The sequence below is a fragment of the Oryzias latipes genome, chromosome 9 (genome assembly GCF_053564925.1).
Source record: "Oryzias latipes strain Hd-rR chromosome 9, Olatipes_Hd-rR_3.1".
NCBI classification, from domain to species: domain Eukaryota; kingdom Metazoa; phylum Chordata; class Actinopteri; order Beloniformes; family Adrianichthyidae; genus Oryzias; species Oryzias latipes.
Genome location: NC_136245.1, coordinates 11607983 through 11623468, shown reverse-complemented (window position 1 = coordinate 11623468; position 15486 = coordinate 11607983). Strand labels below are relative to the sequence as shown.

The 15486-nt window shown below is 44.1% G+C and overlaps 1 protein-coding gene across 2 annotated transcripts in view; it reads right to left on the bottom strand.

The window, feature by feature from the left end:
- galnt9 (polypeptide N-acetylgalactosaminyltransferase 9) overlaps positions 1–15486 on the bottom strand; it is a 173400-nt gene that overhangs the window by 96947 nt on the left and 60967 nt on the right. The window lies entirely within an intron of this gene.

Genomic DNA, 15486 nt, shown 5'->3' with positions numbered 1-15486 from the left:
TTAAGACATTAACCCTTGTGCTATCCTAGGCACTTTAACGTTGGGAGTTGGGTCATCCAGACCCACTAGACAGTGCGCTGAACCTTTTTTATTCAATGATTTGTGATCTTCACTGGTGTCCATGGATTACATGAAATCTTTCCACCTTTATCCACCTTTGTCATGGTAGTGATAACACGTCAAAGTAAGGGTGGGGTCATCCAAGATAGCACAAGGGTTAAGACATTAATGGACCAGCACAAGAGGAAGGCAGAGACAAGACTTAAATACGAACAGGAATGACAGGACACAGGTGAACATGATCAGGGCAGATTGGAACAGAGGAAGTAAAACTCAAGAACATGACAAAACAGGAAACCTTTCAAAATAAAACAGGAAACAGAACTCAAACATGACAGAACAAGATATAAACGAAAAACCAATACAAAATAAACCCAAACCATGACAGGTAGCAGGGGCAAAAGGGCTCACTGAGGGGTGTGTATCAGCTGTTCAGCCAGTGAGGGGCGGGGCAAGAGGGGGTCAGAAAGACAAAGGGCAGGTAGTGCCTGGTTGCGGCTATAATTTTCTTTTTTTTTACTTTTAACTCTGAAACTCATGCTTGGCAAGATGTTCAAGTACAATCTGACAAAATGGATAAATTTTACAACTAAGAAAGGAGCTACCATGGAGTGGGGCTCAAGGGTTCTTCTAATAAAACACTTCTAATGAGCAGACAGAATGGGACTCCAGTGTCAGGGAGCACTCTAAGGTCAACACTAGTCTTTGCTCAAGTATTTGAGCATAAATCACTTTTTCTAACAGAGTGAGCATTTGGCTTTCAATGGCCAGAACCAGAACCAAAGTCTTCCCACTATAACAAGTTACACAAATAGCTGTTTGTGTCTCAATGGAGGATTAATCTTCTGATCTTGGTTACTGCTGAGCTCTCCACTTTGTGAAAGAGATACTAAAAAGGATGCTGGTGGAGCGCAGGCACTCAACAGCATCTGCACCTATCTGCTGACTTTGGCTCCCAACATAAATAAACCAGTATAATTATTTAAAAAATGCCAGTTCAATTCCCTATCTGTGTGATTAAGGAGACACGTGGAACGTCGGGATTGTCAGGAGTCCTTCTGACAATCTCTTCATATATGGTAGATCCTGCTGCAGGGACAGACGGAGAGTTTAGAAGAAGTGACCTGTGAATAAACAAGCACATGCATATAGAGCTAAATCAAAACAAACTGCAAATCAAATTGAAATTTTTGTTTTTTTACGATTGTCCTTTTCTGCCAAAGGATCTTTTTTTTTTTTTTGCTCATGCATTCAAATGTCCAGAGCAGTGGAGGTGTGTGTTTTGGTGTTATCTTAAATACACGGCAAACCTGCTTTTTGCTGTGTATTTCTCCACAGACATCATAAGAAACACATTTTAACAAAAAAAAAGCACAATTTCCGTACAACCTATTTTGCATATCAATAAATGTGAACAAGAATACTTCAGCTGTTCATACTCAGTCAGAAATTGCATTACACCTCTCTGAAGAAACAAACATCTTTGTATTTAGGTCTGTTTGCCCCATACAGGTTCTATATATATGTGCTTTGCGGCTCCATCTTCTACCTCCCCTGCAGCTAAAATACAATAAAACTTATTAGCATGCAGTAATTACCACGTTCACTGGAAAGAAGGGAGGATATGGATATCTCTCCGATCCATGCAAATAAAAAGTTGGACAACTACCACAAGAGGAGTTGTAGAGAATATTCTCCTGGGGGACTAGCAGAGCCTAATAGCCGAGGATAAATATTCGTCTATCGAACTGATAATTCTTATGAATACTTTGTATACAAGATGCTGTTTTAAAAAGGATAGATGGCAACTATGGGTGGAACATTTTTAAGCGTAAAGCTTAATATCTTGGCTGCCACTATTGTCTCTCTGATCTAGTAAATATGAACCTCAGCGTGACAATACGCACATCTACTTCTGCAATAAACCTTAGACCACATTCTCCAAAAATTGGACAGGTGGACTCTTTTATTTATTTATTTATTAACTTGTCCTGTCCAACAGCTGAGCAAACAGAGAGCTGACAGCCTTTTGTGTTGGGCATATTTTACTTTTGTAATAGGAGTTATTAATCTTCTGACAAACCACAGGTATGTCTGAACAAACCCCTTTTGTAATCTAGGCCACACTATATTCATCTAACTCATATTTTATAATATTTTTGTGTTGGACCGGGCGAAAAAGAAAAGGAGGGAAGAACAGTGAGGCATGTTAGAGGGGGGGGGGGGGGGGGTAGGAGGGTGATTATAGAAGGTGGTGGGATAAAACCATGAAGCAGCATAAAACAATAAGTTGCTGGACGTTCATAATAATTATGGTTAGGTACAGATGTAATACAAATCTAGAAGGGATGGGGCCTGTCCAGACACACACATTTAAATGTTATTAAATCAATACCTCCTGGCTCTAAAAGAATGTCAACATGTGCACATTACAACAAATGTTCACACACACATACTTATGCATTCAGACTAACTAGTGTGAAACATTTCATTTAGTCACATAAACTATTGCAAAGGTGCGATAGCAGGTGAGATAGCACGTGTGCTCGAGTGAGTTTTTCTGTTCTTCTAAGGTGGATAATGGAATGTACAAAGAAAGAGAGCTGGTGCCCAATCCTCCCCATGCCAAGACCCCCGCCGCAGCAGTGGCAGACAGGAACCCCCTAACACCCGCGGGGTAGCAGATAGAGAACAACCACCCCCAGGAAATCACGTCTCCCACTTTTTTCAGACACTGATTGATGAACAAGGCAGAAATTGATTGCTCTTATTGATCCTGTTTAAACAAGTGACATCCAAGTAAGATGGCTCAACAAATGAAAGGGCATTGGTATATTACATATCTAAAAAATAATAATAAAATGGAAGAAAATACATACTCTTTCAACCGAAACGCCAGTCTTCTAGGAATAACAATGAAATGCTATACCATGCTGTTCTGGGGCTCATATTTTAGACTCTTCTATCCTTAACACAACCCCACTGAAATCAGTCTGTGAAATTTGACCTCAACAACATCAAACTTCCTGTTTAGAAGAAAAAAAACCTGACAAATGTGTTAAAAAACTTTTATAAATAAACAAAAAAAAAATAATCTTAACGTTAATGCCAAGAAAAAAAACCTGCAGTCTAGACAATTGTGTTTTTCTGCACATGACTATTATTTACATTGAAAACTTGACTTAAAAGTCTAAAGCCAAACTACTGTTGAACACAAAATACAACAAAAAAGATAGTAGTAGACCCAGGAACAGATGACAGAGGTCTTTATTTGAACTGGAGGAGACAAGCAGGATCAGGTCGGCATAGTGACCTACTCCAGGATGTGAGTGACTTGTCATGATGATTGAGTAGTACTGGAGGGATGGAGTTATCATCTCCCACCAGGAAGGGGTGAAGAGCATTTTGTCAGTGATCCAAAAAGCAGGTCACAGTCTTACCTTACAGACATGACAGTACCCCCCCCACCCAATGGCCTTCACCCAACGGCCAACCAGGCTGCTTTGGATGATTGCGATGGAACGGGGCAATGAGATCAGAAATGGGGATGTGGCAAGAAAGAACCCAAAACCTCTCCTCAGGACCATAACCCTCCCAGTCCAGATAGTGGAGACCCCGTGGGCAAGATTTTAAGAGATGCCGCACAGTGTGGGCTTATCATCCGTTGATGGGTGTGTGTGTGTGTGTGTGTGTGTGTGTGGGGGGGGGTTACTAGTAGGAGCCACCAAGGTACTGGTCTGAACAGGCTTAACCATTTATACATGAAACGTGGGATGCACATGGAGAGGTCTTGGTAATCGAAGCCGCTCTGCCAACTTGGTCACAGGAAAGGGGCCGATGAAGCGGGGCTCCACCAGCTTCCTGTTATCCACACAAACTGGAACTCACTGGCCTACCTGAACAGAAAGGGCAGGGGTAAGCCTCTTGTTGGCAGCACAATGCCCCTCAACAGTTTGCAGAAGCGCCTGACGTGCCTGCCTTCAAACTTGTTGGCATCGACGGACAACGGCGTGAGCACATGGAACTGTTTTGCACACAGAAGATGGGTGTGAAACAGGGTGACTGATAACTAAAAACCACTTGGAAAGGTAACAGTCCTGTAGCAGAAGAAGGGAGACAGTTATGGGCAAACCCATCCAAACAAGGTTTTCCGACCAAGAGGTGGGATTCTGGCTACTCAGAAGTCATAGGCAGGTCTCCAGATGCTGATTGAGTCGTTCTGACTGACCGTTAGACTCCAGATGAAAACCAGAGAACATCATCAAAGGCAGACACTCGGATGACAATGTCCGCAGCCTCGTTAATATAATAGACTTTGCCACCATTAAAAACCATACTATTGCTGGATGCTGAAAAAGCTTTTGACAGAGTAAATTGAAAGTTCCTTATTGCTGCCCTCCATAAGTTTGGTTTTGGAAAATCATTCATCAATTGGATCAAAATTTTATATCACAACCCCAATGCATCAGTTAGAACTAATAAACAGACTTCCAACAGGTTTTTTCTCGGCTGAGGAACCAGACAGGGTTGCCCACTCTCTCCTTCTCTTTTTGTTATATTTATTGAGCTTCTAGCTGCAGCAATAAGACAGAATGAGAGCATTAAAGGAATTAAAACCAAACACAGCCACCATAAAATTAGTCTATGCAGATGACACATTACTGTTTTTAAGTAATTTACATTCTGTAAATGAAACAGCAACAATCATTAATGAATTTTCCTCCATTTCAGACTACTCCAGTAATTAGAATAAGTCTGTTTTATTACCACTGAACACTAATGCTGAGCAAAGACTCACGATACCAGTCAAATCAGGAAATAACAAATATCTAGGTATCTATTTTCCCCCCAGATTATCAGAACTGGTGCAGTTTAACCACAGGCCATTACTGAAAAACATACAGGACGATCTAACATGCTGGACCAACCTGCCTCTGTCCCTTATGGGCAAGGTAGCCACGGTTAAAATGAAAATCTTACCTAAAGTTAATTATCTATTCTCAATGATTCCCACACAACCGCCACTAAAATGGTTCAAAACATTAGACTCATCCATATCAAGCTTTTTATGGAACAATAAACCTGCAAGAATTAGTCTAAAAACTTTAAAATCTGCAAAAAGCTGTGGAGGCTTAGAATTACCTAACTTCCACAAATACTTTTTTGCAAATAGATTACAATACATCTTAAAATGGTTAAAAAATAATCCAGAAACTAACTCATGGTTAGACTTGGAACAGGCGTTATGTGAAAAGATCAACCTGTCAGATCTACCATTTGTTGGCCAAACAGTGAAAAAACAGGATTGTTTTCAAAGTATTAATATAAACGTTACTTTAACAGCCTGGTGGGAATTTCTGAAAATATCAAAATCATCAATTCAACCGTGCAAAATGACACCCATCTGTAACAACCCAGACATCCTTATAAACAAAAAAATAATACACTTCCCAGCTTGGCAAGCAGGGGGCGCAAAACAACTAGAGCACGTAATTATTGATAGAAGATTCATAACTACCCAGGAACTACAAGACAAACATGGTATAAATTAAATAAATAACTAAATAACTTCTTGGAATATCAGCAACTTAAATCAATTATTACTAAAGAGTTTAAATACAAAGACATTGATTTACAGCTACCAGAAGCAGTTACCTCTCTGATTATTTTTTCAATGAATGAAACTCTCTCCAAAATGTACAAACCTTTATTCAAATTAGATAATAATATTTCACTTCCAACAACAAAATGGGATGCAGATTTGAGCATCAGCACAGATGAAAGCTTCTGGTCAGAACTTTGTCTAACACCTTCAAACTGACAAAAAGTCCAAATATGCAGGTAATCCGTTTCAAAACTCTACACAGGATTTACTACACTGGACAGAGGATGTTCAAGATGGGTCTCAGTAACTCAGACATTTGTGAGCACTGTGATAGTAATCTACCCGACAGTTACATGCACTGTGGTTCTGCACGCCTGTCCAGGCTCTCTGGCAGCAGGTATGTGCCGATCTATCAGTCTGGCATAACCCTTGTGCTATCCTAGGCACTTTAACATTGGGAGTCGGGTCATCTAGACCCACTAGACAGTGCTCTGAACCTTTTTTCTTCAATGATTTGTGATCCTCACTGGTGTCCATGGATTACATGAAATCTTTCCACTTTTATCCACTTCATGATAGGGAGAACACGTCAATGTAAGGGTGGGGTCATCTAAGATAGCACAAGGGTTAAGGTTTCAATCACGGCTTCACCGTCACTTTGTGTGCTTGGTGACATGAGTGCCATCGATATAGAAGGAGGATTAGTATGTATCATTTTCATAACTCTTCATATTGCTGAAAAAACTATTTTAATAAATTGGAAAAACAAGAAAAATATAAATATAAGTCAACACAGAAATCTGCTGTTTGATCATATCAGCTTGGAAAAAATGTCAGCCCAAAGTTCATGTAACTTTGAAAGAATTCAGTCTCTCTGGTCTCCCATAGCTAACTCCATGACTTAGGGCAGTGGTTCCAAAACTTTTTCTGCAGGGCCCCCCTTTCTGAAAATTAGAATATTTTCGAGCCCCCCCACACTGACACAAACATACAAATCCTTTGATTCTAAACTCCACTGGACTTTACTTAACATTGTAAGTCATACAAAATGGCAACTTCTTCCTGAACAAAACTAAAAAAATTTTTTTTTACAATTATTAAAAGTGTCACTGCATCATGTATCATAAGATTTTACCATGTAATGGGGTTCATGGCTTTCAACACATCTTCTAATAAATTCCATTCCTGCATGAAAGTGGCCTTTTACACTTTACCAGCTCTCTGAAGAAAATAACAAAATCCTGAACATTTAACTCTGCAAAAACGGCACCTTTAATGTCCACATCTTTTCAGTGACTGGTTTGGGCGTGCTTCAAGCCGTAGTCTTGCCGCGCCCCCCTTGCAATACCTCTGCGCCCCCCCTAGGGTCCGGTGCATGGGTGGGGCAGGCTTGAGCGCTGCGCGGTCTTCTGGGCTTGGGGTTGTGTGGTGGGGGGTGGAGTGGTGGTCTGGCTCGGCTTGGGGGGTGGTCCTTTTGGCTGTGCTGGGGGGGGTTGGCGGGGGGCCCTGCTCGGGGGGGGGGGTGAGGCCCAGCGGTGCTGGATAGGCTGTCCATCTAAGCCTGGGGCTGGGATCAACCCTTCCCTGGCTCTGGGACGGGACGGGACAATCCTCTTGGGGCCCCCAGTCGCTCTGGATGTCAACCACTGCGGCTGCAGGGTCTGGGGGGGGGGCTTGTCGGCCCTGTCCTGTGGGGGGGCTTTCTGGGGGGGGGGGCACTGTTGGTACGGGACCTTGGGGTTGACGGGTCGGGGTCCCCGCTGAGGCAATCGGCGGTTGCCCCGGCCGGGACTTGCTCGGGGGGGGGGGGGGGGGGGGGGGGGGCGCTTTCTGGCTCCTCTCTCTCTGTGTGGGGTGGGTGGTGCTGGGCCTGGGGTGTTGGCGCCTCCAGGGATGGGACCCCTGGGCTGAGGCGATCTTGCCCATATGCTGGGGGGGGGGGCTTGGGGACGGCTGTTTGACCACCGGGGGACAGTCTCCAACTTACCCCCTTCCTCATATAATCTCATTATAGGGTGAGGGGTGGGGGGTTTGGCCTGCGATACACCTTGGGGGGGGAGCTACTTGGCAGTGGTCCCCCTCCCATGGTTGCCGTATTTGCCCCCTCTCTCGGTTTTATTTGCACCTTAGACATGTAGGGCCCTTGGTGGGGGGGTGCTTGGACATCACTGCCAGTAAGCAGCAGATGTCCGCCAATTTTAACCGCATCTTAGACATTTAGGGCCCCTTTGTGGGGAGGGTGAGGGGACATCACTGTGAGTAATCAGGAGATGTCCCCTCAGTGCCCTACCCGCCAATTTTAACTGCACCCCCTTAGTACACACACCCTTTACTCCTCAAAATATACATTCAAACATAAACACACACACACATGCACACACACACCCTCACACACGCACATGCACACACTCACACACATTTTGCAAGAAAGGTTGGACCTAGGACCATCTGTCCCCTACCTCATCCCTGGTGGGGGGTACTGGGCCCTTGGCAACGGTGGCCGTGTCCCCTGGGTGCCGGCTTCCAGGGCCCGGCGGTGCTCTCTCCAGGCAGGGAGAGGGTTCACATTACACCTGAGCCGGGGGTGTCCGTATCCCTAAGGGGTGGGTTTTGGTCCTTGCCCCTGAGCGCTGGGCCCCGCCAAATTTCCAACTGTGGCCGAGCCTGGTCGGGCCATGTTTACAACACCCTTTGTGGGCCCCCCTTTTCCCCGGGGTGCTCCCCTCCTGGGCAGGGGCGGCTGGCCCCTGCCTTGCTCCTTCCTGGACCAACCGTGGGCCGGGTGGGTGGCTGCCTAGAGTTCGGAGCGGGTCTCCCTTGGGGGGTCCCGGCTCGTACCTGGGGTTGGCGCAGGGGGATGCCCAGAACTCCTGGGTGGTGATGGGGTGCTCGTCTGGGGCTGTGGACGCCTTTCTCGGGTGGGGCCATGCGTTGTGCCCTCCCGGCGCGGCGCTGCTCTCCTGGTTGGGCTGGGGCGGCGCTCTCTTTCCCACCATGCCTCCCTGCTCTCTGGCCCCGGGGGGCCTCGCGGCGGTCCTGCTGGCCTTGGCCTGGGTGGCGGATGTGGTTGCCCGGGGGGCGGTTGTTCTCTGCCTGATGCCATGTGGCGTTGGGGGGTTCTGGCTGCAGCTGCGGCGGGGGTCTTGGTGTGGGGATGGCTGGGCACTCTCCCTCCTTCTTTTCACATTCGACAATCCATTATAGAAGAACATAAACACTCACCTGAGCACAGATGTTAGCTTACCTTTGCACTAATAGTTTGCATGATTGAATGAATGAAATATTTCCCACTAGATGGTTTGAAGGCATAAGTATGCGTGTGTAAAACACTATCTGTTTTGTGTACATATTGACATATGGACATTTTTGCAGCTAGCAGGTGTGTTGATAACATTTGAGTGTGTGTGTGGACAGGCCCCGCCCTTTGAGATTTGTACTACATTTGAACCTTACCGTAATGATAAACATCCAGTAAACTTGTTGCTTTATGCTGCTTCATGGTCTCATCCCCCCCCCCCCCCCCCCCTCCTATTATCACCCTCCTACCCCCCCTCTCTAACAGTCCTCTCTCTTCTTCCCTCCTTTCCTTCTCCGTCCGGTCATTGTGTTAATCAGAATAACCATTCTTGGTCTGCTACCTTTTATTAACATGTTTTTACTAATCCTATTTTTAACGATAATTTTGCTGTAGCACAAGTTATTCCAATCAGATGCCTCAATATAAGTAGGTGGCCTTGCGTCAAACATTTGAAGGGGTGTGGTCTTCTAACATGCTTCTGATTGGAGAGTGGTTGCCATATAAATGTCAGACACAGAGCAATCACGGCTTAGGATGCCTGGTTCTAACATGACTTAATTTGGTTGGAACCAGAGGCGACACATTTTCTATGAGTAACATCACACACGATTCATACATACATCTTATACAGTCAATGTGCATATAAAATGAAAGCACTTAGCCGAACACCTCTAGCTCCATGTAGAATGTACCCACATTGTGTATTAACCTGGGGATTGTGCTGGCAGTGCAGACTCTTCCTGGAAGCGCCTGTTCCTGACTTTGTGATGTCACAGTGTGAGAACTCACTCATTTTCATGGATTGGGAAGAGCTGGTGCTCAAAGAGCAAGGTTTTATAGGAATGCTAAGAGATGCGTGAATGAAGTAAACTCCGCTTTGGGGCTGTGATTGTGAAAATTAATGTTATAATACACTTAAAAGTTCTGTTACAAACCTTTGTAACCATTGCTTTTTTTGTGGTCCAAGGTTGGAGTTTTTAAGTAATTTCTCTTGGCCATTTGATTAACTTCAATACATTTTGCTTCTCAGTTAATTTGGGTGCTTTGTAAAGGCAAAATAACTTTTTTTTCAAGTAACCTACTTGCAATATTACTATTTACTTTTTCCATTGCTGTCGTTCTAATCACTTGAAGAGTATTTGTTTGAAACTGTTCTGTTTTCCTTTTAAATTCTCCAGACGAAACGATGGCATTAGCAGTAGCACAGTCATGTTTAGTTTATATTTTTAAAAAAACCCAGCAAGTAATTAATGAATCTGACCTTTAAGGCCTGTTCACACCGGGACGAATTTCGCCGGCGATTTTCGCCGACGTTTAACGCCTCGTGACTAAACAAAGGGCACCAATGTGAGTGTGCACACCGACGCGAAAAAACGCCACGCGCCAAAGCGTCAAAAAAAAAAAAAAACGCCTCGGGTTCGTTTTTTTTTTTCGACGCATCGCGTCGAAATCTATTCGACCAATGAGAATGGCGCTTTTGCACACGTGTCTGGAGCTTCTGAAGTTACAGTAAAACACAGCTTGGGGGCGCTCAAACACAAAACTGCCTTGCTGAGCACACATACCAGCGAAGAAGATAGACGCCAAGTAGCGTCTACACTGCCGCAAAGAAATAATGACGGACATTCTAAAATATCCCCTTACCAAGTACCAGTTGGAGCTACTGATGCTTGAAATATTCATGTTTTCTTTGTATGATTCTGACAAGCGCGTAAATACTTGCTCTCTTCTTCTGAGTGAAAAGCGACTTTAAGAAGCGTAAAGTTGCGCAGCGCCACCTTGTGTACAGGAGTATTTCTGTTTACATTAAGCGCCATCTAATGTCAGGGAATGAAATTGCATGTTCGCTCGGCTCACCGTCAGCGAAAATCGCCTGGGTGTGAACACAAAAAACGTGGCGAAAAATGCTGGCGAATAACGCCTGGCGAATATTCGTCCCGGTGTGTACGGGCCTTTAGAGTGTAGCAGATGCTTATCCTTGAACTGCAACTTTAGCAGATGGAGATCAAATAGGTAAAGACTCAAGCATTTGACACACAAGACATACAAAGTCAGTGTAAGAACACTGAATCCCCTGGGAAGGGCATAAGGGATCATAAAAATATTTCTCTTGTTTCTTTATGAGTTATTAAAAAGCAGAAGTAATGAGTAGCATGTGAAAGTAAAAAAAGGAAAAAAATCATCATCACACTATAAACCAAAAAAATTTGACCATTGTTACATTGTGTCCCCAGGTACTAAATACATTTCCTTTGCCTGGCTAGGGATAGTAAAAAATTCATACATTGAAAAGCTTTAATAAGATTTATCCAATTTCAAATTTACACCATTTATTATTTCCTACAAAATGATTATACCAGCTGTACTTAGCTTACTTAAAAGAATCCTCACATAAAGATTAGCAGAAACTCTAATGGGTTTTTTATTTATGAAAAATAACCAGGTAATCCTGGCTCACAAACAAAGAGTTTATTGAGGGAAAAAATGTTGACAAACATCACATTGACTGTTGTTGCTAACAGATATTCCAACCCCTCCTAACTGAAATGTCAGCGGTATGATTACTAAGGTATGTCACAAAGCAAACATGCTTTTCACATGTTATTAAGCAAACAATGGACGTGTCTGTGCCTTGTGCATCCATAAAAGGTCAAAAAGCCCACATAATTGTATCCTGTAACAGCAGAACACTTAAAAGAAATAGTGCATACTTTTGTACAGATTATTTTCAACTTTTTCAAATGTTAAGAGTAGCTGTTAAATGTGATAATAGCCCGAGGGAAACTTCTCATTAAAGCTTTTGAAGACAAATGAACAGTGAAGTCATTTATACTGGGATGTCAGCAAATGGACACCAACATTTACGCCTTGCGTGATTCCTGATTTGACTTTCATTTAGAAGAAAAAAAAAACCCTCAAGATTTACATTTCAGTTAGAGGACAATTAGCTAGCACAGTTACATGGTCTTTTTCATTAAAAATGAAAATCCAGTATGTTAATTTAACCCTTGTGCTATCCTAGGCACTTTAGCATTGGGAGTTGGGTCATCTAGACCAGTGTTTTTCAACCTTTTTTGAGCCACGGCACACTTTAACCCTGAAAAAAATCCCGCGGCACACCAGCATCCAAAAAAAAAAAAAAAAGCAGAAATTCATGGTCTGTATTGATGGACAGCCCCCCCCCCCCCCCCCCCCCGCAATCTCACGTGAATTTTTGTAATAATTGTGGCAGAAAAAGCAGGAAGTTGCGGCTGTTTTTTTCTAAGAGATGAACCACCAGCTAAAGCTCGTCTTTAGCTGGTATATTTGTTAGAACTGAGCGACTTTATCAGCAGAATTAAGAACAAGGAAGTGAAGACTTTAACCACTTCTGATTGGTCAGACTGATGACATGTGATTAAGCCTTCAAGAATGATTGGCGGAGACAGTTAAAGGGGCGGGACTTGTCCTTACACAGTTATAGCTGCAGCTAAATCGCGATACCGTGATTTTTATCAAAATGTCTTTAATAGAATTAAATAAACACAAAGCAAAAGTAATTTTACGATCTTTTATATTCCTAACTACTCAGTGTTTTATCAGGGCCTGTTTGGATGAACAAAGAGCTGATTTCCTGGAGATGGAAAATGTTTTTAGATCAGTGAATGAGGGCAATTTCTCCACGGCGCACTTGACCAGTGGCCGCGGCACACTGGTTGAAAAACACTGATCTAGACCAGTGGTCCCCAACCTTTTTCATGCCACGGACCAGTATGACGTCTCACAAACTTTCACGGACCGGTCTTTCAAATATAGGCGGATGATTATGTAGCAATACTAGGATGATGGAGGATCAAATATGTGACAAGACGAACCCTGTGCTTTTGTTTTCACACGCTTAACAGTTGACATCACACAAAAAAATGAACTGTCTATTAAATGTAGCTTTCTTTTTTTGGAAGTTGAAGGCTCCTCTTCTGTCTCCTTGCTGGGCCTTTTTTGTTTTTATACTGATGATTAAAAACTACATAGTAAGATTACACAAAAATACTTTTGTATTAACAGATATGGCGTTTTATTACAAAGACAGAAAGCAGTGACTATCATTTGTCATGCTGTGTTGTAAACCATGCAATGCGGGAAGCATGGCATTTCAAAGGCGCTGATGGCTCTGTACGAAGCGCGTGCCACGTAAAAAAACAGCTTTCTTAATGAGCTCGTATTTGTCGGGGGAGAACCACAAAGCTGATAGCAGGAAGAGACACGCTGGGCTTCAATAAACACTCTGGTTGTCCGGAGTGGTTTTCTCCCGGGGACTTGCCGTGCTGCGGTCAGAAAGCGAATTTCTGATGACAGACAGAACTTACGCTTAGTGAATTTAAACCTGCATGTGCAGTGACGTATGTATAAGAAGATGTCCGATTGGACATGAAGTCCCGTACTTCTCGGTGAGGATTTTGATTGGCTGGTGGATTTTTTAGAAGTACTTTTTTTTATTTAATTTGCTGGCCTGCGATCTACCGTCATGTCCTTGAAGATCGACCGGTCGATCGCGATCGACGTAATGAGCACCCCTGAATAGACCGATGTACCAGAGAATCTGGCAATTTTTCAAAATAAAACATCTTTCAGATTCTTTAATAAATAAATCGGAAGAAATGCAAGTTATTTATTCTTTGTGTGCGGCCCGGTACCAAATGACCCACGGACCGGTACCGGTTCACGGCCCGGGGGTTGGGGACCACTGATCTAGACCCACTAGACAGTGCGCTGAACCTTTTTTCTTCAATGATTTGTGAACCTCAGTGGTGTTCATGGATTACATGAAATCTTTCCACCTTTATCCACCTTCGTCATGGTAGGGAGAACACGTCAATGCAAGGGTGGGGTAATCTAAGATAGCACAAGGGTTACGCCTTCAAAAGACTTATTTTGCTTTAGTCAAAAATATTGCAAGATTTTGGGACAAATGTGGCTAATTTTTCAGACGCCAACAAACTCGTTTGACCAACAACTAAGACTAAAGAAAACTTGATCTAAATGTAATCCTAACACATTTGCAGTCTATTTTTACTAAATTAGCTGACAAAGTCATACATATAACATTGTGTTTTAATGGTTCAATAAGGTAGTGGAAAGAATCAGTCACCTTTGCACACAATTACCAAATTCCAATTTATCAAAGACCCACTGCAATGAAAATTGTGTTTTTTTTAACATGTTCTTGTGGGAGCACCGCCGGGCTTGTCCGGATTCTGCCTATAAAAAGTCCTGGATGAAAGTCTTGTCCAGAATCCAGGAAGATGGTTCCCAGGACCTCTCCTCAGGCCCATATCCCTCCCAGTCCACAAGGTGTTGAAGGCCCCTTCCCCTCCATCTGATGTCCAGCAAGCCTGGACAGTGTAGGCCAGGCTGACCATCAGTGAGGGGTGGAGGGTTAGACTGTTGCAGCGGGCTTGTGACATGAGGTTTATGAGAAACATGGAAGACTGGATTGTTTTGTGCTATTATGAGAGCTACGATGCGCAGGGTCCTTGGTAGACGTAATCTCACCGCCAAAGGTTGATGACCTTTACCGCCTCAACAGACTCTGTCTGGAGCTTTATGTTGGCTGTGGATAGCATGACAACTGACCTGGCGAGTAAGTGGGTGCCGGTATGCAATGTCGATCAGCCAGCCTTTTGTTTGTTGCCGATGAGCGAATCAGGGCAGCATGAGCCTCCCTCTAGATGCATCTGCAGCAGTGATAAAGATTTTAGACCAATTGGACTGCCCCCTCCTTTTTCTGCTCTGGGAACAGCGGGGGTTGATAGACCAGGGAACATTCAAATGGGGACATACTGTACATGAAGCTGAGGAGGTCAGTGAGTTGTGGGCATACTCAACCCAAGGAAGCAGGGAGCTCCAGAAGTTCTGGTGGCGAGAATAGATGCACTGGAGGGCCACCTCTAGGTTCTGGGTGATTCTCTCTGCCTGACCATTAGACTGAGGGTGGAAGCCCGAGGAGAGGCTGGCGGTGGCACCAAACGCTGCACAGAAGGCCTTCCACACCTGGAAAATTAACTGTGGACCCCCTATGTCCACCGGGATGCCATGAAAACATGAATACATGGGTCATCACAAGCTTGGCAGTCTCTACGACAGAAGGCAGCTTGTGTTCAAGGCCACAAAGTGGGCCGCTTTTGAGAAATGGTCCACAACTGTCATGATCACAGTTTTACCAGCAGATGGGGGGAGGCCAGTTACAAAGTCCAGGGCTGTGAGGGACCACGGGCGGCTCGGAACTGACAAGGGATGAAGAAGTCCAGCAGGTGGGCGATTACGGACCTTGTTCTGAGCTCAGACTGTGCAGGCGGAAACAAACTCCTGTGTCTCTTGAGCCAGACTGGGCCACCAGAACCGGCTACGTAGAAAGGAGATAGTTCTGCAGACTGCCGGGTGTCAGGTAAGACGAGAAACATTAGAACCTGGCTCCTTACGGCGCTAGGGACAAAAAGTCTCTCAGGAGGACCCCCTCCAGGGTCTGGCTCCTGGCTGTGTGCAG